Source organism: Nomascus leucogenys, chromosome 11 (assembly GCF_006542625.1).
Source record: "Nomascus leucogenys isolate Asia chromosome 11, Asia_NLE_v1, whole genome shotgun sequence".
Taxonomy (NCBI): domain Eukaryota; kingdom Metazoa; phylum Chordata; class Mammalia; order Primates; family Hylobatidae; genus Nomascus; species Nomascus leucogenys.
The window spans coordinates 91,681,085-91,707,186 of NC_044391.1; the positions used below are offsets into that span (position 1 = coordinate 91,681,085).

Sequence of the window (26,102 nt, forward strand, 5' to 3'; positions counted from 1 at the left end):
AGGTGTGCACTACTGTTCCTGGCCAAGAAATATTGTTTTCACCTGTAAAACTCCCTTTAATGGTTAATATGCTGACCAAAGGAACCCTATTGATATTCTAGATGGTTTAGGTGAAGCTTCTTTTTGGTCATTTAACTTGAAGAATTGCATCTCATCCTCTCTTCTATCAACACCCTTCCATTTTTGAAAAAAATCAATACAATATTTGCCACCATGATGCTTTTCTATGCACACATCTGCGCTCTCATATCTCACCTTCACCTCCCTCCCCTTCTCTTACCGGTGTGCACCCCGCCCATTTGCAAAGATTTATATTGCTGGGCCTCCTGCTGCAAAAAAAGTGCACTCACATCAGTTCCACAAACACTGTTTTTTTGTTTGTTTGTTTGTTTTTTGTTTGTTTGTTTTTGAGATGGAGTCTTACTCTGTTGCCCAGGCTGGAGTGCAATGGTGCGATCTCGGCTCACTGCAACCTCTGCCTCCTGGGTTCAAGCAATTCTCCTGCCTCAGCCTCCTGAGTAGCTGGCATTACAGGCACCCGCCACCATGCCTGGCTAATTTTTGTATTTTTTAGTAGAGATGGGGTTTCACCATGTTGTCAGGCTGGTCTCAAACTCCTGATCTCAGGTGATCCGCCCACCTCAGCCTCCCAAGTGCTAAGATTACAGGCGTGAGCCACCGTGCCCAGCCCAACAAACACTGGTCTTAAAGGTTGTGTGTAAAGCAAATTTTTGCAGAGTATCCCATTTTCACATTAAATAATACATGCACCCTCTTTGGTTTTCATCTGCATTTGGCTAGCTTTGATTCATAGTACATTAGATTTAGTATTTATCTCTCTACCACATTTAGCCTTTGATGAACTGTGAACACACTACTGATAGGAATCCTGGTGATTTCTTTTATTAAATAACGAATCCTTATCAGTAAATAATTCCAGGCTTACTATTATGTTCTAGTGATGGATTTTCATATAAGAACTATGTGTGGGTGTGTAATATTTATCTTTTCTCCCCATTTCACTTTTGAGTCACTACCACTTTAAACCCATGTGTGACAAGTATGGAGCACAGATCTCTCTCCAGTATCGTCAGAGAGTGTCGTGGAGTGGCGGGGTAATAAACAGCAGTGAATGTTACCTAAGCCAGCCCTGACCAGTGGGGAATTGCAGTCATAGAAATTATAGGTTCTCACTGGAGAACAGAAAATAATTCTGAATCATCTCCAGAGCCTCTGAAGAGGCACTTCCTGTTGTTAGAGATCTGTTGTGCTGAGGTTAGATTGTAGCTGCTGGTCCCTTGCTTGCTAAGGAGGCATGCAGGACTAGAAAGCACACTCTCCAGTGCTGGAGCTGGAAGAAATGATTGGATCTGACACTGTCATTTCATAGACAAAGAAACGGAAACCCAAAAGATGTGCCCAGGGTCATGCTGCTAGTTAGAGGCAATACTCCCAGGACACAGGGGTCTCCCTCCAGTTTACTGATTTTGGTTTTATTTCATGAAGTTTATGTTTTAGCAGTTAATCCTTTTGCAGAGGCAAGGTAGCTTTCTACAAAGCCTCTAGTCTCTGAAGCCAGACAAGTCTGTGTTACAGTCCTTGCCCTACCTGTTACAAGTGTATATTCTTTCTAAGCACTTGGTTTCTTCATCTAAAAAATGAGGATAATGTCCATCTTGTAGGACTGTTGCCCTAATTTGTGTTAATGTATATGAAATGCCTGGTGCATACGAATTAAAACTCAGTGTTGTCAGTACTCTAGGTGATGGGGGTGGACCAACTGCTACCTCTAATTTTAATATAACTTGCACTTTCTATAGCACTTGTTTGGCAACTTAGTCTTTCCTGTCTTTCCTGCTTTGGGCTTTATGTAGATTCAGGCCCTGTAGGCCTATTTTGAGAAGCGAGTGGGTTTTTGTTTTGTTTTGTTTTGTTTTAGGACTTCTAGAAATTCAATAATCTGGTTCTTGCTACAGAAGCCTTGATTGTTAGAAGGAAATCTCTAGTCTCTTTAGGCTCTGAAGACCAGGATAGATTCTGTGTTCTGCCCTTACTATTTCAAGGCAACTTCAGTTGTTTCACAAGAAAGAGAACCAAGTTGGCATAGGAGGTGAGACATATAGGCAGTAAGTAGGAATCCCTGGCCTGGCAGGGGTGGGGTAGAGTAGGGTAGCATGGTAGAGGAGACCCTGCCTGGGCTCTCTGCTAGCTGAGATGAGCAATGCAAGGAGGTGATGGCTCTCAACTGTAGTAGTAGCTGAGAGGACTAGGAAATAAGTGACTAATCAGCGTCTAGTCCTTTCCTTGGGAGTGGGGCTGCCATGGTTCTGCTGATCTGCTGGTTTTGAACAGGCTAAAGTGAAATAGAGGCAGTTGCAGATAAGAGACTGGGGGCTGCATATGTTCATGTGCATGTGTCCATGGTGGTTATTTTCAAGCTAAGCTAGAACAAGATTTGTGCAAATTGTCTCCCTCTTTGCTACTTTTTCTAGGAAAAAGGAGTGACAGCAGCCACCTTGATGGTTCTATAGACAGTAAGGAGGAGAGTTGTCTACAACATCCGGAACACTGCAGCTTGGTGAAGAAAGGATTGCAAAAAAAGTCAGAGGGAGGCTGAGCTTGACTTCCTCTTCTTGCTGGTGTAGGGTTGAGGGTCACCAGCAGAACAGTGTGGGAAAGAGCTGGCTGGCTGGGCCTTGCTTCCTCCTTGTCCTGTGGATAAACAGATGATCTCAGCTTCTTGTCCTATTGAATGACCCCTTTCCTGCTATTACTAGAAAATGAAGAAACAAGTGGAAGAGGGGAAAAATACTGCACCAGAAGAGTAACGGAAAAAAACAAGAAATGGAAGGTAGAAAAATGAAGTGAGGAAAGCAAGCCCTTAGGAGCTTTGGCATTTTGTGGAGTGGTTCATACTGGAATTGGATTGAATTGAATATGATTCATGTAATGCATCTTTAAATTAATAATATGCTGCTGATATTATAAATTTTCCAGCCTGAAGGAACCATGGCAATCATCTGTGGTTGCCCTTCTGTCTTATAGAAGAGGAATTTAAGGCTCAGAGAAGCAAAGGGACCTGTGTGAGGTGAGGCTAACACAGTGAGGGAGGGCTGTGCTGAAACCACCGCCCAGCTCTACCCCTCTGGGTGCTTGCTACCTCGGCATTGTTTTGGTTCCAAGCGTGCAAAGCTCATCTGGTTTTTCTCCCTCTCTGTACCTCTGCTCATTTCTGATAACCCTTTTACCGTAAGTGGAGGAGTCTTTTCAGCTGAGAGTAAAAGTGGGGAGACTGGAGTCAGGTGTAGAGCCAAGGAGAGGAGAGGTCATCTTTCTCCTTAGTGTTTGAAGTTGGAGCTAAGTTCTTCTCAAACAAGATTTCAGTGACGTGGTTAAACATTAGCCAACAAATAGCAAAAATGGGCCCTGATTCTATAGCAATGAAATGTTCTTTTTCTTGCACAATTTTCAGTTTAATCTCCTGACTTGACTTTCTATTTCCAGCTTCTCTCCTCTGTCTCTTGTTTCTTTCCTGCCACATCCATCCCACTCACTGTTGTCAGAACCTTCCATCACTGTCCCTGTCACATCCACCTTTGGTGGCTCCCACTGCCTGTGGCTTAAGGTCTAATCTCCTTAGTTCAGCCGTCAAGGCCTGGAAGAGATGGGTTTCACTCATCCTACAGCCATTGAGCTTGTAATAAAATGCTTCTTTAAAAAAACTGCAAGCAGCTGAGCACCCAAAAAATTCTGGTGAGGATCACCTTATAGTTCAGTAAAAAAAAAAAAAAAAAGAAAATAAAGGAAAAAAAAACAAAACAAACACCAAAGCCAAGACTTTTGCTTTAACATTTAAAGCAAAGTTGAAATAGACCACCCTGAGAGATATGATGCAGTCATGCTACAAGTTACACCTTAAACATTCATTTACAACTGCTATTGTCCTACTTTTAAACTTAGAAGTTGGCCCCTGCATACAAGCTGAGATTAAGCTGGTAAATTTATTTTATTTTCTAATGACTGATCTCTTGATTTTTTAGTTTGTTTTCGGTCTTATGCTAGGAAAGGCTTGATGTTCCTTGCCTAAAGAGGAGAAAATCACCTTAGAAGTCCAAATAGTAGGCCAGACACAGTGGCTCATGCCAGCACTTTGGGAGGCCAAGGCAGATGACTGCTTGAGCCTAGGAGTTTGAGATCAGCCTGGGCAACATGGCAAAACCCTGTCTCTACAAAAAAATACAAAAATTAGCCAGGCGTGGTGGCGCATGCCTGTAGTTCCAGCTACTCCGGAGGCTAAGGTGAGAGGATCAGTTGAGCCCTGCTAGGTCAAGGTTGCAGTAAGCCATAATTGCACCACCGTACTCTAGCCTGGGCAACAGAGTAAGACCTTGTCTCAAAAAATAAAATAAAATAAAATAAAATAAAATAAAATAAAATAAAATAAAATAAAATAAAATAAAAAGAGAGTCCAAATAGTTTCCTGTATATAAACTAGGCTTCTAGGCCTGGTGCGGTTGGGATCCATTAGTTAATGGCTTAACGATGATATCTCTTGTAAGTGATTTCTAAAAATTGGAAACAAACAGAATGATTCAAAACTGAGAAAGAGGCAAATATTTATTTATACGTACTCCTCACTCCCAAGCTCCGACACTGGTAAAGTCTTTCATTGTGGGGAATGAGATGCATTTTCACTTTGTACTGCTCAGCAGATGCCCCTATGCCTTCTGTCCTAACTTTCCCAAGGATAAAAAGTATCTAAAAATCAATGTCATTTCTTTTCTCTTTTTCCATACTTTTTTCCAACCCTCCCCCCACCCACCCCAATAGCTTTAGGAGTACAAGCGGTTTTGGTTACATGGATAAATTGTGTAGTGGTGAGGTCTGGGCTTTTAGTGCACCCATCACCCAAATAGTGTGCATTGTAACCAACAGGTGATTTTTTTATTCCTCACCCCTTCTTTTATTGTTGACTTAATTTTCTCTTTCATTCTCTCACTCAACACTTCCTTAATATACTCCAGTCCATCATCCAGATTAAACTTTAGAACTCTCTTAAACTAAACAAAATGGCCTTTCAAATTACTTGCCTTCCTTTCAAAACCCCCATTCTGTTTTGCTTAATAAATATTCCTTCTGCCATCAGTTCTCCCATTACAGCTTATTAGTCTTTCTGTACTATGCTTTTGCTTTGGGGTAATCAAACAATCTGAGCCTTCACTGAAAGAAATGAGTTCCTGGCACATGTAGATACATCTTGAACTTCTAGAATATTAATTTAAGTCTAGAGATGTAGTGTGTATTGCTGACAGTTTAGGGCAAATCTGTCTTTCACAAACCACTCACAGGAGCCTTGAGGATCTAGGCCTTTTTTTTGGTAAGCAGTAAGTTATATATATATATATATTTTTTTTTTTTCTTTTTATCGTTATTATTATTATTATACTTTAAGTTTTAGGGTACATGTGCACAATGTGCAGGTTTGTTACATATGTATACATGTGCCATGTTGGTGTGCTGCACCCATTAACTCGTCATTTAGCATTAGGTATATCTCCTAATGCTATCCCTCCCCCCTCCCCCCACCCCACAACAGTCCCCGGAGTGTGATGTTCCCCTTCCTGTGTCCACGTGTTCTCATTGTTCAATTCCCACCTATGAGTGAGAACATGCAGTGTTTGGTTTTTTGTCCTTGTGATAGTTTGCTGAGAATGATGGTTTCCAGCTTCATCCATGTCCCTACAAAGGACATGAACTCATCATTTTTGATGGCTGCGTAGTATTCCATGGTGTGTATGTGCTACATTTTCTTAATTCAGTCTATCGTTTTTAGACATTTGGGTTGGTTCCAAGTCTTTGCTATTGTGAATAGTGCCATAATAGACATACGTATGCATGTGTCTTTATAGCAGCATGATTTATAATCCTTTGGGTATAGACCCAGTAATGGGATGGCTGGGTCAAATGGTATTTCTAGTTCTGGATCCCTGAGGAATCGCCACAGTGACTTCCACAATGGTTGAACTAGTTTACAGTCCCACCAACAGTGTAAAAGTGTTCCTATTTCTCCACATCCTCTCCAGCACCTGTTGTTTCCTGACTTTTGAATGATGGCCATTCCAACTGGTGTGAGATGGTATCTCATTGTGGTTTTCATTTGCATTTCTCTGATGGCCAGTGATGATGAGCATTTTTTCATGTGTCTTTTGGCTGCATAAATGTCTTCTTTTGAGAAGTGTCTGTTCATATCCTTCACCCACTTTTTGATGGGGTTGTTTGTTTTTTTCTTGTAAATTTGTTTGAGTTCATTGCAGATTCTGGATATTAGCCCTTTGTCAGATGAGTAGGTTGCAAAAATTTTCTCCTATTTTGTAAGTTGCCTGTTCACTCTGATGGTAGTTTCTTTTGCTGTGCAGAAACTCTTTAGTTTAATTAGATCCCATTTGTCAATTTTGGCTTTTGTTGCCATTGCTTTTGGTGTTTTAGACATGAAGTCCTTGCCCATGCCTATGTCCTGAATGGTATTGCCTAGGTTTTCTTCTAGGGTTTTTGTGGTTTTAGGTCTCACATTTAAGTCTTTAATCCATCTTGAATTAATTTTTGTATAAGGTATAAGGAATGGATCCAGTTTCAGCTTTCTATGTATGGCTAGCCAGTTTTCCCAGCACCATTTATTAAATAGGGAATCCTTTCCCCATTGCTTGTTTTTGTCAGGTTTGTCAAAGATCAGATGGTTGTAGATATGTGGCATTATTTCTGAGGGCTCTGTTCTGTTCCATTGATCTATATCTCTGTTTTGGTACCAGTACCATGCTGTTTTTGTTACTGTAGCCTTGTAGTATAGTTTGAAGTCAGGTAGCGTAATGCCTCTGGCTTTGTTCTTTTGGCTTAGGATTGACTTGGCGATGCGGGCTCTTTTTTGGTTCCATATGAACTTTAAAGTAGTTTTTTCTAATTCTGTGAAGAAAGTCATTGGTAGCTTGATGGGGATGGCACTAAATCTATAAATTGCCTTGGGCAGTATGGCCATTTTCACGATATTGATTCTTACTACCCATGAGTATGGAATGTTCTCCCATTTGTTTGTATCCTCTTTGATTTCATTGAGCAGTGGTTTGTAGTTCTCCTTGAAGAGGTCCTTCACATCCCTTGTAAGTTGGATTCCTAGGTATTTTATTCTCTTTGAAGCAGTTGTGAATGGGATGCTAAGACTTTGCTTAAGTTGCTTATCAGCTTAAGGAGATTTTGGGCTGAGACAATGGGGTTTTCTAGATATACAATCATGTCATCTGCAAACAGGGACAATTTGACTTCCTCTTTTCCTAATTGAATACCCTTTATTTCCTTCTCCTGCCCAATTGCCCTGGGCAGAACTTCCAACACTATGTTGAATAGGAGTGGTGAGAGAAGGCATCCCTGTCTTGTGCCAGTTTTCAAAGGGAATGCTTCCAGTTTGTGCCCATTCAGTATGATATTGACTGTGGGTTTGTCATAGATAGCTCTTATTATCTTGAGATACGTCCCATCAATACCTAATTTATTGAGAGTTTTTAGCATGAAGGGTTGTTGAATTTTGTCAAAGGCCTTTTCTGCATCTATTGAGATAATCATGTGGTTTTTGTTTTTGGCTCTGTTTATATGGCTGGATTACATTTATTGATTTGCATATGTTGAACCAGTCTTGCATCCCAGGGATGAAGCCCACTTGATCATGGTGGATAAGCTTTTTGATGTGCTGCTGGATTCAGTTTGCCAGTATTTTATTGAGGATTTTTGCATCGATGTTCATCAAGGATATTGGTCTAAAATTCTCTTTTTTGGTTGTGCCTCTGCCAGGCTTTGGTATCAGGATGCTGCTGGCCTCATAAAATCAGTTAGGCAGGATTCCCTCTTTTTCTATTGATTGGAATAGTTTCAGAAAGAATGGTACCAGCTCCTCCTTGTACCTCTGGTAGAATTCGGCTATGAATCCATCTGGTCCTGGACTCTTTTTGGTTGGTAAGCTATTGATGATTGCCACAATTTCAGAGCCTGTTATTGGTCTATTCAGAGATTCAACTTCTTCCTGGTTTAGTCTTGGGAGGGTGTATGTGTCGAGGAATTTATCCATTTCTTCTAGATTTTCTAGTTTATTTGTGTAGAGGTGTTTGTAGTATTCTCTGATGGTAGTTTGTATTTCTGTGGGATCAGTGGTGATATCCCCTTTATCATTTTTTATTGCGTCTATTTGATTGTTTTCTCTTTTCTTCTTTATTGGTCTTGCTAGCGGTCTATCAATTTTGTTGATCGTTTCAAAAAACCAGCTCCTGGATTCATTAATGTTTTGAAGGGTTTTTTGTGTCTCTATTTCCTTCAGTTCTGCTCTGATTTTAGTTATTTCTTGTCTTCTGTTAGCTTTTGAATGTGCTTGCTCTTGCTTTTCTAGTTCTTTTAATTGTGATGTTAGGGTGTCAATTTTGGATCTTTCCTGCTTTCTCTTGTGGGCATTTAGTGCCGTAAATTTCCCTCTACACACTGCTTTGAATGTGTCCCAGAGATTCTGGTATGTTATGTCTTTGTTCTCATCGGTTCCAAAGAACATCTTTATTTCTGCCTTCCTTTCGTTATGTACCCAGTAGTCCCTCAGGAGCAGGTTGTTCAGTTTTCATGTAGTTGAGCGGTTTTGAGTGAGTTTCTTAATCCTGAGTTCTAGTTTGATTGCACTGTGGTCTGAGAGACAGTTTGTTGTAATTTCTGTTCTTTTACATTTGCTGGGGAGTGCTTTACTTCCAACTATGTGGTCAATTTTGGAATAGGCGTGGTGTGGTGCTGAAAAAAATGTATATTCAGTTGATTTGGGGTGGAGAATTCTGTAGATGTCTATTAGGTCTGCTTGGTGCAGAGCCGTGTTCAATTCCTGGGTATCCTTGTTAACTTTCTGTCTCGTTGATCTGTCTAATGTTGACAGTGGGGTATTAAAGTCTCCCATTATTATTGTGTGGGAGTCTAAGTCTCTTTGTAGGTCACTAAGGACTTGCTTTATGAATCTGGGTGCTCCTGTATTGGGTGCATATATATTTAGGATAGTTAGCTCTTCTTGTTGAATTGATCCCTTTACCATTATGTAATGGCCTGCTTTGTCTCTTTTGATCTTTGTTGGTTTAAAGTCTGTTTTATCAGAGACTAGGATTGCAACCCTTGCCTTTTTTTGTTTTCCATTTGCTTGGTAGATCTTCCTCCATCCCTTTATTTTGAGTCTATGTGTGTCTCTGCACGTGTGATGGGTTTCCTGAATACAGCACACTGATGGGTCTTGACTCTTTATCCAATCTGCCAGTCTATGTCTTTTAATTGCAGCATTTATCCCATTTACATTTAAAGTTAATATTGTTATATGTGAATTTGGTCCTGTCATTATGATGTTAGCTGGTTATTTTGCTTGTTAGTTGATGCAGTTTCTTCCTAGCCTTGATGGTCTTTACATTTTGGCATGTTTTTGCAGTGGCTGGTACCGGTTGTTCCTTTCCATGTTTAGTGCTTCCTTCAGGAGCTCTTTTAGGGCAGGCCTGGTGGTGACAAAATCTCTCAGCATTTGCTTGTCTGTAAAGTATTTTATTTCTCCTTCACTTATGAAGCTTAGTTTGGCTGGATATGAAATTCTGGGTTGAAAATTCTTTTCTTTAAGAATGTTGAATATCGGCCCTCACTCTCTTCTGGCTTGTAGAGTTTCTGCCGAGAGATCTGCTGTTAGTCTGATGGGCTTCCCTTTGTAGGTAACCCGACCTTTCTCTCTGGCTGCCCTTAACATTTTTTCCTTCATTTCAACTTTGGTGAATCTGACAATTATGTGTCTTGGAGTTGCTCTTCTCGAGGAGTATCTTTGTGGCTTTCTCTGTATTTCCTGAATGTGAATGTTGGCCTGCCTTGCTAGATTGGGGACGTTCTCCTGGATAATATCCTGCAGAGTGTTTTCCAACTTGGTTCCATTCTCCCCGTCACTTTCAGGTACATCAATCAGACGTAGATTTGGTCTTTTCACATAGTCCGATATTTCTTGGAGGCTTTGTTCGTTTCTTTTTATTCTTTTTTCTCTAAACTTCCCTTCTCGCTTCATTTCATTCATTTCGTCTTCCATCACTGATACCCTTTCTTCCAGTCAATTGCATCGGCTCCCGAGGCTTCTGCATTCTTCACGTAGTTCTCAAGCCTTGGCTTTTAGCTCCATCAGCTCCTTTATGGACTTCTCTGCATTGGTTATTCTAGTTATCCATTCATCTAATTTTTTTTCACAGTTTTTAACTTCTTTGCCATTGGTTTGAATTTCCTCCTGTAGCTTGGAGTTGTTTGATCGTCTGAAGCCTTCTTCTCTCAACTAGTCAAAGTCATTCTCCATCCAGCTTTGTTCCATTGTGGTGAGGAGCTGCGTTCCTTTGGAGGAGGTGAGGCACTCTGCTTTTTAGAGTTTCCAGTTTTTCTGCTCTGTTTTTTCCCCATCTTTGTGGTTTTATCTACTTTTGGTCTTTAATGATGATGACGTACAGAAGGGTTTTTGGTGTGGGTGTCCTTTCTGTTTGTTAGTTTTCCTTTTAACAGACAGGACCCTCAGCTGCAGGTCTGTTGGAGTTTGCTCGAGGTCCACTCCAGACCCTGTTTGCCTGGGTATCAGCAGTGGTGGCTGCAGAACAGCAGTGGCTGTAAAACAGCAGATCTTGGTGAACCACAAATGCTGCTGCCTGATCGTTCCTCTGGAAGTTTTGTCTCAGAGGAGTACCTGGCCGTGTGAGGTGTCAGTCTGCCCCTACTGGGGGGTGCCTCCCAGTTAGGCTGCTCGGGGGTCAGGGACCCACTTGAGGAGGCATTCTGCCCGTTCTCAGATCTCTAGCTGCGTGCTGGGAGAACCACTGCTCTCTTTTAGCTGTCAGACAGGGACATTTAAGTCTGCAGATGTTACTGCTGTCTTTTTGTTTGTCTGTGCCCTGCCCCCAGAGGTGGAGCCTACAGAGGCAGGCAGGCCTCCTTGAGCTGTGGTGGGCTTCACTCAGTTGGAGCTTCCAGGCTGCTTTGTTTACCTAATCAAGCCTGGGCAATGGCAGGCGCCCCTCCCCCAGCCTCACTGCTGCCTTGCAGTTTGATCTCGACTGCTGTGCTAGCAATCAGCGAGACTCCGTGTGTGTAGGACCCTCCAAGCCAGGTGCGGGATATAATCTCCTGGTGTGCTGTTTGTTAAGCCCATCGGAAAAGCGCAGTATTAGGGTGGGAGTGAGCCGATTTTCCAGGTGCTGTCTGTCACCCCTTTCTTTGACTAGGAAAGGGAACTCCCTGACCCCTTGCACTTCCTGAGTGAGGCAATGCCTCGCCCTGCTTCGGCTCGCGCACGGTGCGCTGCACCCACTGTCCTGCACCCACTGTCTGGCACTCTCTAGTGAGATCAACCTGGTACCTCAGATGGAAATGCAGAAATCACCCGTCTTCTGCGTCGCTCACGCTGGCAGCTGTAGACCAGAGCTGTTCCTATTTGGCCATCTTGGCTCCACCCGTATAAGCAGTAAGTTATATTATGTTGGTCATTAGGGCTCATAATTTTGTTTCCTTGACAGTTACATGAGACGAATTCAAGTCACTTCACTGATGAAGAAAACTAAAACCAAAATAATAAATCTTGAACATAATCTTCCACATACCTGAGGTAATTGGGATTTCATATTGTTTTTATTTTAGCAACAATATTGTTTAGCAACAATACTCAAGACAATGGTTCCTATCTTTATTAATGCTTCCTACTCTGTTTTTCTCCCATTATAGCTTCAGTTTTTAGTATATTGTTGAATGAATCAATGAATAACTAAATGAATAAAAAGCTATTATTTCTTCCTTAGATATAGTGATAGTCCTAGAAAAAGTAAGACTTGGCCAGGCGCGGTGGCTCATGCCTGTAATCCCAGCACTTTGGGAGGCCAAGGCAGGTGGATCACAAGGTCATGGGTTTGAGACCAGCCTGGCCAATATGGTGAAACCCTGTCTCTACTAAAAATACAAAAAACCAGCTGGGCATGGTGGTGCACACCTGTAGTCCCAGCTACTTGGGAGGCTGAGGCAGGAGAATCACTTGAACCCAGGAGGTGGAGGTTGCAGTGAGCCGAGACTGTGCCACTGCACTTCAGCCTAGGCAATAGAGGGAGACTCTGTCTCAAAAAAAAAGAAAGAAAGAAAATTAAGACTTGTCCAAAGTCCCATACCAAATCTTTGAACTCCTGGGCCTAATTCTTTGCTAAGGCAATGAAGATAGACCTGCAAAGTCATTCTTATTATCCCTGCACTTGTATAAGATCCATTAGGATTGATCAGCTTCTGAGAGAATTTTCAAATTGCAGATGGGCTGTATAGATGGTGAGGATCATAGTGTCAGATGGCATGGTCTTTGAATCTTGAATCTAACCTTCACTGGCTGTGAGAACTTGGGCCAGTCATTCAAATTTTATAATCCTCATCTGTAAAATGAGGATAATAATATCTACTTTATATGATTAAATGAGTAAATGTGATTGCTACCATTATTATAAGTATTATGATATAGCTGTCTAATTATTCTTGACTTTAAGAAGAGCACTCAATAAGTTGCTATATTGGAATCATATGTGTAAAGAGATGATATCTTAGTACTCAAATGACAAGTTTTCTCTAGATTCTTAATGTGCCATAATGGGATCAGAGTATTTATTTATAACTGTAGGTCGAAATAGACTTGGGGGCAGAAACGAAGAACAGAGGCTATTCACTAAGATAGTACTGAAACAGGGAATTCTTGTTTCTGTTTTGATAGTTAAATTCTTTACTGGCATATTTCAGTTGTCTATATTAGGAATTTATTTCTGGCACGACAGTCTCTACTCATTCAGATATTTTCTTCCTCTGCATTGTGATGCTGGAATAGAAAGTGTGTCAAAAGTCTTTGTGACTAGGACAGACTCTAAAATGAATCCCAAACTGTCTGTGTAGTTTGTTCCTACTCGGAATCAGGATAACCAATCAGCTCAAGGGGAAAATAAAAATAGTCAAAATGGTTGTTTGGCCTCTTTTAGAGGTAGCAATGTTGCGTGATTTTAAAAAAAACCTCTTGGGCGTCTATTCCTTCAGCATTTTGTAGATGAGTCATAGTTGCCACATGACTGTTTTCTGTAGTGAGAATGACTAACAGATTCAGTTTCAAATGTCAGGGTCCACACATGGAGATTACTAACAAGGATAAACCAGACTCAGGTGCACTCAGAGCAAGGCCAGATCATAGTGCCCTCTGAAATGACACAAACAGAATTAGCACAAAATACAAGAGATGTGTTCCTTACAGAAATAACCCAACCACTCGGATGGTTTATTTATTATTGATGGTTAATCAGTGGCATCTACCAGAACTCTCCAAAGGAGACCAATAAAAGATTGTCACTAATATAAAATTCAAGTGCCATGCCACCAGAGACCATGATTCTCACCATCTGTACGGCTCATCCACAATTAAACAACTTTCTCAGAAGCAGACTAATCGTAATGGATCTTATCCAAGTACATGAATAATAATAATGATTTTGCTGATCTATCTTCATTGCCTTAGCAGAGAATTAGGCCCAGGAGTTCAAAGATTTGGTAAGGGGCTTTGGACAAGATGTCACTGACATAAGTAAGATAGGCTATGAGTTGAGTATTATAACATGTCTAAAATAATACCCTGTGGAAGATGGGGGCTGCATAGAGACTAGATAAAGTCTCCATCTTTTCCCAAAATAATTTGCCAGTTTCTTCACCGCTAGCGAAACAGAGAGAACAAGACCCTCTTTTTGAAGGACACAACTATTCTGGTAACCTGAAAAGTGTTCTTGGGTGGAGTTTGGAAGAATTCTCTTGTCTCTGTTGCAGCCTGAATGGCACATTTCATGACGCTGTGCCCACAGGTTATCTTTGACCACTCATTTGGTTTTCTCACGGTCCCACTATTAGGAAGGAAATAGCCTGGGCCACACTTAGAAGCATCTTCTATTGTATGTGGCTATATTGTCATCTAGCTAACAAATCAGTCTCTTGGGACCTGGGGAGCATGCCTGGATTCTTCAGAGCTGGATCACTCTTGATAAAACTGATAAAATTAAGTTTCTGTACCTAATTAGCCCGATCAGCCTGTGAGACAATCGTGACCCTACAAAGCCCTACCTGAGAAGTTAGTTCTGGGGTTTCTTTCCCCGTTACTTTCTTCTCTTTTCAATATAATCTTTACTGAAATACCATCTGGTTTTGTCTTAAAACGATTCCTGAGAAGTTGTATATAAATGGAAAATTTTAGTTCAATTGATTTAAAAAAGTCTTTTATCAGTGTGGTCTTTGTCTACAGTAATGAAATGCATCATGGTGATCAATCCAGGCAAAATACCCTGCCCCTGAAGCAAAAATGGTTTGGGAGTTGTCTTTTTTCACTTTCTTGGCCACTCCCAATCTTGCTTAAATCCATCTAATTGCCCAATTGCCTGGTCTCTGGGATTGTGAATCTAATATCCTGCCACTTACAGTAAACTCTGGGTGAGCTTTGCCTCATTCTCAAATGATGGGAGCAATGGACTCTGCCCTCTTTCTTCCTGAGCACACTGTTTTCTATGGTGATCACTACCTGAGTGGTGGCATTGATCATAAATATCCTCTAGACCAGAAAGTATTTCAAACTCTTCCCTAACCAGCTTCTTAATGTGATAGATGGACCAATACAGCATGAAGGATAACAAGTTGTGGCAATTCTAGGAAAGGTCCTGGAATGAACCTCAGAGCACCTGCAATCAATCATTTGTATCCATCCTGTGGGGTTGTGCATGGAGTGAGGGAGCCTGAGAGTGGGAAATGCCACGTGATTTATCCTTGGGAAATAGCAGTATAGTGTGAAGGGCAAAGCACTGGACTGGGAGTCAGGGAATCTAGTCACCGTACTGCTTCTAACTGAGCAAACCTGGGCAAGTGGCTTCACCTCTCTGGGTCTCAGTTTCTATTCTCATCAACTGAATGGATTAGCCTAGATGATTTTTATTAAATGCTTATTGAATGAAGGGTGGAGGAAAAGTGGCTAGAGACAAAGGGAAGTAAGAAATAACTGATTTTAGAAACCTAAATATACAGAGACTAGATCAACTTGGCTATAAGGTGAAATTTAAGACCATAAGCCTGAATAAATTATTAGGAGCATGTAGATGAGGGAAAAATTCAACCCTGTTACAAAGAGGGCTGAAACTCTGGAGTCTGAAATCCTATCTGTTATGTGCTCTGTGTGCAGGCAGCTTCATCTTTCTGAAGCCTCCGTCATCTAGAAAATAGAGAGACTGTGATAATTTATATGCAAGCATGAACAGCATATTATTTACAGAACCACCAGAGATTAAGATGCCTTCTGTTCAGGCTGTGACTCCATAATCTCTGGCAGTTTGAAACGAGGAGGCAGGGGAGGATGTGTGTGGCAGGCAAAGGATGTCATGCTCATGTGTTGGTGTACTGTCTGTCTGTGTTTCTGAAGAGAATGCTCTATGTAGGAGCAGCTCAGAATGTAGAAGCAGGGTCTTATCTATCACCTGCTTGTAATTAAGGAACAATGGTATAGCTTCATAGTGAACAATGGAAAACTTGAGCTGCATGAATATTTAATAGTCACTTTGTGTGTTACACTGGGTTATGCTCAAATGATGGCTAAAATTCCCGAAGGCAGCACGGAGCAGGACAAAATGCTATGAACTGAGAGGAGGGACTAGGCTCTAGCTCTTATACTGCCACAAATTTGCTAGCTGACTTTGGGCAAGTCACTGAACATCTCTGGGTTTTAACTACTTCAACTGTAAAACATAGGGAAAAGAGCATGCTGGGATGATTTCTGAGATTTCTTCTAGTTGCAAGATTGGACTCCATGAGCCCTGAATTCAAATGATATTCCTAAGATACTCATAAAATCCCTGTTCAAAGGATAAGCCCCTGGCTGAATAAATACATCCACCTGTCTGTATTCAAGTTTCTTCAGTCCTTCCAATATGACCTCCCACCAGCCAGGTAAGTTCAGCCTGCACTTGTATCATTTCTGTTCACACCTTCAGCATTTGCTTATGCTGGTCCCATTTCTACAATAGCTTTCTCTCTCATTTATCCACCTGAAAAAATATTATATACCATTCAAGATACTGTTCAATTATAATTTCCTCTGTGGAAGTGAATTGTTTCCTGGTCTCTCCTTGGAGGCTCCCTCATAATATGTTACAGCATGTGTCATGTTGCATACATGATTAGTAGGGATTACATCTGTGGAACTTTCAGATTACTGGTGACATGAGGCAGGGATTATGTCTCATATCCAGTGCCTAGCTAGGCCCATGCTTGTCATAAAACAAGTGCATATTACAATGTTTCTTCAATAAATTGCAAAGATAGTCATTTCAGAATCATGATTTACTGATTTTGCATCCCTAAATGCCAACCTTTAGGCCAGCTCTCACATTATAGGCATATTAACCTGCTGGGAATCTTTGCCCCTGCAGAGGTTGGAGGAGGCTTTTTGTAGAAGCTTCTGGGGGCTAATTTTAAAACCACTGATCTCTGACCCTATTGTTTTACTTATTGGTAAACTTACTGGAAGTCCAGTCATGCTTCCGAACGATAACTACTACAGACCTCACATGAGCATGGCTGGATTTCATCTGTGGGTGGAGATGAAAAGTAAACTCTCTCTGTCTGCATCAATTGGAGAATTAGGGACCAGGAACAGCACATTACTTAGAGTGGTATTTTTCAGTGGGGGTGGAGTGCTATTGGCATTTTGGACAGGACATTTTTTTATTCTGCAGGATTTTTCTGTCTAGTGCAGGATATTTAACATTCTACATCCCAGTCCACCAAGAGTCAGTAGTAACGCCCCTCTCCTCCAGTGTCTGTGATAATATAAAATACGCCTTATTGAGGTGACATTGCCTCAGGTTGAGGACCATTAATTTGGAAGAAACCAGGAGGCCTCTCCTATTGTAAGTGCCATTTTCTAGATTTACAAATTTAAATCCAAGCTCTTCTTAACCTTAAAGACATTGATTTAGCTGTCAACCCTGGTTCAGAATTGGGTATCAACAGCTTGAGAGTAATTTCTGGCTGGGAAAGACTGAAAGGATGGAAAACCCATCTCTTTCCTCTGGACTAACTCTATGGTTAACAAGGAGCTTTAATGAATGCCATCTCATTGGCCCTATTTGTAACATGAGGGGCAAGATTTATGACCCCTATTTTAAAGGTAAGGAAGTTCAGTCTCGAAGTAGTGAATGGTGCTGGCCCAAGCATCACAGGTAGTACATTTCAAAGCTGAGTCTGGAAACCAGATCTTCTGACTCCTAGGCCATCCTGCTCCCCACAGAGTATCTAGAAAACCACAGAGGAAGAAGTAGAGTTATGTATTCCGTAATTGGCCTTGGTGTTGATGGGATATGTGGCTAGTTTAACAAGCCAGAAACTAGAGCTAAAGAATAAACATATATATTTGACTACTGTCAGAGCATTCTCAGCTGGTTAGATATACCATATTAAGAGCTAAATGCCCATTTGTATATTCAGTACATTGAAATCCACAGTGAAATAGATGGGTACTGTGGTGTACTGTATTTATGACTAATTTGTTAACATAGGATTAATGAGAAGAAAATGATTTTCACAACATGATTTTGAAAGCTTTAGTCTTAGCCTTGACCCAAGCCTACCTCCAGGAAATGACACTCTGGGAGCTCTCCCTCTCTACCATAAAAGCTGTCTAGATTGTTACACTGAGTCAAAAACCTAAAGGCAGAAGCTAGAAGACTCTACTGAACAGTAAATATGTGGTGGGCTGACCTTTATAGCATTAGAAGGTGCTGGATTGATCCTGCACCAGCATCCATCTATTTCTGGTGGTGTGGCTGGCCACGCATTCTGGGAAGAGGCAGCAGAGTGGTCCTCACCACATACAGCCGCCTGCAGAGCACTAACGTTCAATGCTGAATCACGTAAACAATTGGTCAATGACATCGATTGCAAAAGCGCAAGAGCCGTCTTACAGAAAGACAATGTAGATTCCCATACACAGGACTGAAGTTCTATTCACCATCTTGATTGCTCTTCTAGTAAAAAACTGAGCTAAAATAGAAATTCTCCAGAGAATTGGCTGGTGTGTCAAGTGGCTATAAATGGCACACATCAGCTATCTATCTGTCAGATTTGTGGTTTTTATAGGGGTGGTGTAGCATGGCAGCACAAACTTGTTACCTGTGTGAAATTGGGCAGGTAATTTAACTACTTTAGTATCCAGGTTTCTCATCTGTAAAATGGCGATGATAGCATTACCAACCTTATAAGGTCATAGTAATTGTATATAAGTATTAGCTATCATTATCATTATTGTTTCCAGGTAAAGTACTAGCATGAAATTCAGAGCTTCTGATAAGCAATGATGTAAAAATAAGAATCTTGATTTATGTTTAATTCTTTGGGCTTAAGGAGGCAAATAATGGATTATTCAAGCTCTTGGCCCTATTTCATCGAACCATAGAATGTTATGGCTTGCAGGATGTTGTACACTATTTAATCCAAATATCTTCTTTTACGGATGAAGATTAAAAAGGTAAGAAGAGTTAAATCCTTCCCTAAGTTCTTGCAACATGGATGATGCTGAGGTTTTGAATCTTTTTCTCTGGCTCATAGTTCCACCCCTGAAATTTCTACCTGCTGACCATCCTTGACCAGTAGTTCTTTCACCTGGGGGTACCAAGGGAAATAATCTGAAATCCAAACACATACTCTTTCCTACTCCCTGAATCTTTGATAAAAGATAAACCTGAATCTTTGATAAACTCGTCGACTAAACAAGTTTTCATGACTAAAGAAATGATGCATGATGTTAATAAATGCAAAGAGTGCATTCTGTAATTGGCTGAGAGAGAGAAGACTCAAGTCATATTCCTCTGACATCAACTCAGGTGAGTGTTCCCAGCATCAATATCTCTCTAAAGTGAGAGTTCAGTTATGTGATTGTTAGAAAATATTGGCATAATAGTATGTTGTATAATCTCTAACAAACAATTAAGCCTTTCCATTTCTGAAGACCATTTTGTCATCAGAATGTTTAAACACCTGGGTGCAATTGTTTTTTGTTTACTGATTATTTTTCAAAAACATGGAAAAAATTTAAAAAAATGAAGAGACAATGAGAACCAGCTTGATTATTTGTTGCTCATTGGGTTGGAATATTTTGCCTTTGGCAAATAAGAATCAGTTAATTCTAGGCATTTCCTTATTGACTTGCTAGAATAGAATGAGCTGTTTTTCTTTCATTTTTGTCAGTAATCACCAGTTAAAACTGTTAAAGGGAAGCCTTATTATTCCTGGAAAAGGATAATATTCTGTAAACCATCAGACTGTGATGTCGCTAATTCTCCTCTAATTAATATACGTGCTTTCATTCTAAGCTAAGCTTCTTCTGAATTTAGGAACAATAGCAATTGCCTGCTGCTATCATGAAGGCCAGCCGAATACTTTCTGAGGGAAATGACAGGTATCTCTTCAAGATAAGGGTGGAAAAGAACACACAACTCCATTTAAGCTTTGAGTTTCTGAAGTTGCCTCATCACAGTGAAATGCAAGGCCCTTGGGCTGATGTGTGCTTTGTTTTCTGGGTGAAGCAGCAAAACACTATTCTCAGGAGTAGTCTGTCTTGGCCATCACTATTCATGCCCCGAGAAGGGCTAGAAGTGTGGTTATTAGGGTAAGATTTGATATACTGTGTTTGCCTCCTGTTTTATTTGCTAAAGGAAAATGCCATAGGGAATACTGAATTCTTGGTAGAGAGGGTTGGCTAGACGAGTGTATGGCATGAATTAACCTGGAACAATGGTCTGAATTCAACAAATATTTATTGATCATCCATGTGTTCCAAACATCCTTAACCACAACATTTTTGTGTCAGAATAGGACATTCTTCAACTATGTTATTGATTAAATGGATGATTGTATGCTATTAGGATTGGTTTCAAAGCTACATTGTCAGTTCTCTTTATCTCTTGGGATATACAGTTAGAGAAATCCTTTAAGCTACAGACAGAGAAAAACTCTTTTCAGCTCCAAGGTAAGGGCATTTTCCCCTTTCCAAAATCCAGGTCCTTCCAAGGGGTAAACAAGTCCAATGAAGTGAATAAATCATGACGCCCAGCAAAATATGTTCATTGTTAAAGCTAGCATCATCTACTAGAGGCCAGAGTTAACAACTTTGCTTATTTTTCCTTCAGTAATATAGTCTCATATGCAACAAAGGCTTGAGGACAGGAGGCTTGACCAGAAACAGTGGCTAAGTGTATGTCTCAACTGTTTACCTGGCAGAGCATCTTACAAGGTAGCATCTATAACTTTGTTAACTCTAAACAAAGGTAAACTAGATCTCTGGAACTGGAGATAAAACCTCATGCCCTTGGTCATACTCAGCTTGATTCTCAGGTGCTTTGTTAATGAATGAATGAATAAATAAAGTGACTTCGTTGAGTTTTCAAGATGATAACAACCCAATAAATACAGTGAAGAATCATCTGATGGAATAACTTTGTTTCCAGGCTTATTTTCTACAATATCTGAGCACTGTGTTAATCTTTGTGTTATAAGAGAAAAATATTTAAGTATCAAAATGGTGAGCCATTATAGAAGGTATGGCTGCATCTGAAAAGCACTTTTACTTGACACATAAATAGCATACACAGATCAAAGTGCAGGAGTAGATGATAGATGCCAGGTTTGAGAGTAAATGTTAGCCAGATGCATAAGGTTCTCCTAATGGCCCCAACAGATTTCAACTTAGAGAATGAATAAAGACTTGTTATTTAAGATTAGAATCCCTAATGCAAACTCAATAATTCAGTCAAGTTAATGACCTTCACTTTTATTTTGTTTTAATCAATGCATGAAATAGAATTATTCTTGTTCTGATTGATCTATGAGAATGGATAGAAGCTCATTTCAATTTGTAATTAGTAAAAACATATTTTGAAAATTATCCCTCTCACCCACTCACACTGAGGAATATCCATAATGCTTGTATTTTGTTATTTCTGAACCCCTATTACCATGATGGGATCATTATTGATGATTACTTAAAAACTATTAGTTAAAAGGTAAAAGCTGTTCCAAACAACTTAGATTTCCTAGTTATTATATTTTTTAATCCTGAGAAGAAAATGTTCAGGACCAAATAAACTAAACAACAAACAATGCACAGTATTTCAATTAATAGAATCTAACCAATCAGAAATTTCAATAACTAAATTTTTTCTTCACCGTTCCGCTTTTCAGTGAAATAAATGACCACAAAGGCAAAAATACAGTCATATCAGGATTAAAATCATTCAGAAATGCATTCAGCCTGAACTACCCTATTTGTACATTGTCTGTACCATGTCTATATAAAATAATAAACCACTGCAGATTCAATCATGCTCCTTACAAAGTACTTTTGTATACCTACACTTTGAGTTTCACAATAGTCCTTTGAGACAGTTACAGCAATTCCTTTGAGATAGTTATGGCAATTCTCATCAACATCTTAGAGATAGAGAAATGGAGCTCTAGAGGGCCTCATAATGTCACCAAGTAGTAAGTGGCACCTATACTACTGAGTCCAAGTCTTATATTCTTTCCATGTCTATCATACTATGATTACTAAGACAAGATAAACACACACACGTTATTACATATACATGTAATCTATAAACTTGGATTTTGAATTGGAACTTTCAGATTATATCTAAGTCAAAATTCATGAAACCAGCAAGCCTCATTCATGGAATATTCTACTTTATAGTAACATAGAATTCATATGAAGCAAACTCCGGAGGCCACCAGCTCCTTAAGTAAGACATGCACACTCCTTCATAGCCTAATTGTCCTAGGTATCTTTGGGCTGCTGGTGATGTATTAGGCATAAGTGGCTTTTTCTGCTTTTCTTGGCAGAAGACTCAAAGAAGAGTAGGTCCTTACTTCTTCCCAATTCCTAGTTCTTGGTTGCTGTGAGGGTGTGTTTAGTACTGTCTAAAGCAGCATTTTTCAACACAACTTTCTTAAATGATAAAAATTTTCTGATATCTACCCTGTCCAATACAGTAGTCGTTAGCCATATAGAGTTATTGAACACTTGAATTATGACTAGTGTGACTGGGGGGGCTAAATTTTTAATTTCAAAAGTTTAATTAAAATTTAAATATAGTTACATGTGGCTAGCAATTACCATGTTGGACAGGGTAGTTCTAGACAGTTTAAGGTTCTGGTTCACAGGGCCCAGAGCACCTCAGCAATAGCATTCTTGACAGATCACCTAGTAAAGGTACAATAGAAGTTATGTATTTAATTACAAATTATACCTTAATTGGCTCAGGGGAAGGTTTGAAGCAGAATGTTAGCATTATCAATAAGAAGGCATATGGGAATTTTTAAATAAGAGATAACAAATGGGGAGAATATGTTTGGTAAATATTAAGAGATGAGAGAGCAAAACAGTGCCATTTGAATTGAATTTGAATTTCTAAGTGCTATGCTTTGGAGCAGGATGGAACTATCAATTAAATACAAAAATCCAATTGATGAAGATGAGACTTTACTATGAGCTGGAAAGAGAAGAAAGAGGAAATGAATAGAACATCAGGTTCTGCTGTATGTTAGAGCGAACTAGAATCCTAGGGCCATCTTTAATGGAGCTACCTACTTGGCAGAATTGTGATAATTCAGTAAAATGATTGAGGAAATAACTTTGCATAGTGCCTCACATATGATAAGCATTTCATAGATATTAGCACTTATAATGATCTTTATTTATAAAAATCCTTAGGTCTTATTAGGGCCTTTTCCCAGACCCTGTGAGAACCTGGGCAGTTGCTTAGGGTAACCAACTTTGGGAAAATTATTTTTTGGGGAATAGGTCATAGAAGAGGAGAGATAGACAAGATACGGCAAGTAAAGAAATGACACACCACCATTCCCATTTGTGAATTGCTGCTACAGAGAAAACTGTTACTGAGGAAGGTGGGTCATATCTCCTAGGTATGTTGGGTTAGACAACACTGGAATAGTAGGACCAGAGAGGAAAGAGCTGGAAGACAAAAGAGTTGGAAGAAAGGTAAGAGGAATGCTTGTATGTTAAGTGTTTGTATTTTTGGTATGTTCTTTAATTTAGTTCACTGATGCTGATGTTTAGTCAAAGATAATCAAAGAAGGCAGTATGGAAGAGTATTTCAGACACCATGAAATAGTGGGAAAGGCCCTGGGCCTGGAACCAAGTTAACTGGGTTCTAATTTTTCAATCATGTGACTTAGACTAATGACTATCTTTTGGTTTCCAAGTTTTCTTTCTTGTAAAACAATGGTGCTAAATGATATTCAAAGCTATTCTAGTTCTAAAATTCAATAGTATAATTCTAAATATGAAAGTACATGTGGACTCTAGTTCTCCAGACTTCCTGAAGCCCTGCTACTCTTTTAGAAAAGCCTGCTGGTTTAGTTCTCTAACTTGTTTCCATAGTATTGGAGCTGAAGTTGTGTGAACAGTGGTATCTCAAGCAGCATGCAAAAGCAGTTGGGAGGGTGGGAGTGCGTGACAGTGAGTGGGTGAATGGATTAAAGAGAAAAGGGTTGGAAGAGACGAGAGTGTGTGAAAGAGAAGAGCAGGCCTCCCTCCTTTGTCATTCTCCTGCTATAATCTCCAATAACAGCTATTCAGAGCCAAATACCAAAATGAAGGCATGAAAATGGCTTGGACTTTGAGTTAAATAGATCTGATTTTGAATCCAATCTCTGGAATCAAGTTTCTGTTTCCTTCTCTGTGTGATACTTATGGTTGGCAGCTATTGTGAAGTTTAAATGAAATATTATTACCCAGCAGATAGAGGTGTTCAGTACAAACTAGGCCTCCCCAAGTTGGCTCAATCCTTTCCCCATCTTACCCATAATATAAAAGACTAGCTAAAGAAACAAACATACAGGGCTGCTTAGTGATCTTTATCTAGAGCATGTAAATAACATGCGGTGGGGAAAGAAGTGTTCTAAGAAGAAAAAGCTATAACCATGAAGCCCCTCCTTTGTGTAGCTTAACAATTCTCTGATTCCTGAAAGCCACAGAAATGTTTATTATCAAAACAGCATCCCTAACTGCCTTTCAACACTTTACCGACAGGAAGTCTCACTGTTCAGGTATAGGAAGTAGAACGAGGAAGCTCCCGAAGTTAGCAAAGCTGGATCCTGAAGTGGCACCCGCTTCCTGCTCTTCCACCCAGGAAGGCCGGGAACCTTTTCCCAAGCGGAGTCCCGGGGAAGCAGAAAACCGGGAAAGGCAAAGCCCCTTCTTTACCTGTTTCTCTAGGTCGCTTGCTTAGAACTCTTTAGGTGGTTCCAACGCAGTTTCTGCTCGCAGGGAATGCGGGCCCCGGCGGTATTAGCACCCAGCCTCCGAGAACTTTCAGCACCGAGGACAGCGCCGTCCCCTGCACTTAGTCGGAGGAGGAGAGCTGCCTCCCCTCCAGCGCTCTCCTAGACCCTATACCTAGGGGGAGGCAGGTTGTCATCCTGCGGCCCTTGGGCAACTTGGGCCAGTGACGTTGTCCGACACTTAGGCGGGGATCCTTTCGCCAGAGCCAGTTCCTTTGAGTGTCTCCGCTCAAAATCTCAAGGAAACGAGCATCACACAGGTGGGGGGGATGAGGAGTGCCAGGAACAGACGAGAGCCCCGCTGCTTTAGCCTTCCTGCATCTCTTCTCGCCTTTCCTTTGCTCACTCTTCAATCGCAATATAAAATACTCATTTGGGGAGGGGGCAGGGTGACACAGGAGAGAGAAAGAGGGTGGGGGCAGCATCCCGCGTGGCCACGCAGCCCTAGCCTGGCCCTCTTGGATTAGAGGGGAGCTGATGTGCTTTGGAGAGGGGGAAGAGAGGAGACTGAGGGTTGAAGCAGTGCAGGAGAGCTCCCCTTGCTGGGGCTGCCAGCTCTGGGCAGGGAGCTTCCCTGGACACCGCTCCCGTCAGGTCCTCTTCGCCGCCCCCGGGCGAGTCACCACTCTCCGGGGACAGACGCCCCTCGGGGCGCCACCGGCCTGGTCGGGGAGCTGGGCTCGGCGGGAGTCCCTTTGAGGAGTTTGCTCCCAGGTAAAAGGGCAGACGTTGCTCCCGACCTCCCCCCAGTCTGCGACCGGAAAAGCGTCTCCGTTTCATGGGCTCGGTCCGAGGCGGAGAATGGAGCTGCTCGTGCAGGGTGCGCGCCAAGGCGGGGGACAGGACGGGCCCGGCGTCTGCCAAGACCTAGGTTGCCCGCACGCAGCTCACGGCTTCCCTTCTGCCTCCCGCTCTAGCGGCGCCGGAGCCGCGCTGGCCCCCGCCCCGCCCGGCAGCTCCCGCGAGTCAGAGCCCGGTGCCCCCAGACTGCGGGCGGTCCGGGCCTCATTCAGGGCCAGAGCACGAAATATCCCGACCCAAATCCTCCGTTCTTTCAGGGAACCCCTTCCCGGAGGGCACCCTCGGCCTCCGCGCCATATTCCTGGTCCCTCGCTCCCGGTGACTCCGGCTCCCTGGGTCATTCGGGGAGAGGCGGCCATCCCAGTTGCAAGGGTCCCGCTGGGGCACGGGGGTCGCGGACGGGGACAAACTGCAGCGAAGGAGACCGTTCACTTACCGGGATCGGGGCTGGTGGCGACGGGCTGGCTGCCGAGGCTGGAGGCTGGCCGCCCGCACTTACAGCGCGGAGCAGTCTCTCTAGCTGGGGTGGGAGGTGGTGGTGGCGGCAAAGGAAGGCAGGAGGCAGCCGCTGCTGCTGAACAGCTCCTCAATTATTCAGATTGCGCCCCCACCCCCAGAACCCCTCCCCGTGCCTGCTCGTCCTCCCTCCAGCTCGCCTGTCTCCGCCTCCTTGGAGTCACATGGCCTGCCCAACCCCTTACATACTGAGCCCAAGCCTGGCACCAGACCACCTCCGACCCGGTCCCACCCCCCCACCCCCTACCCCCGCCTTCCCCTCTGTCTGCCGCTCACAACTCCTTGCTGGCCTTCTGAGCCTCCAGGTGTGACCTCCAGTGTCTTATCGCAGGCTG

At 41.7% G+C, this 26,102-nt stretch overlaps 1 protein-coding gene across 2 annotated transcripts in view; it reads right to left on the reverse strand.

The window, feature by feature from the left end:
* SLC7A14 (solute carrier family 7 member 14) overlaps nt 1–25,889 on the reverse strand; it is a 125,761-nt gene extending 99,872 nt beyond the window's left edge. For both annotated transcript variants that reach the window (XM_030822823.1, XM_003256445.4), the window contains exon 1: nt 25,688–25,889. The gene's annotated coding sequence lies outside the window, so the exon portion shown is untranslated. The remainder of the gene's footprint in view (nt 1–25,687) is intronic.
* Between the last annotated feature and the right edge of the window lie 213 nt (nt 25,890–26,102).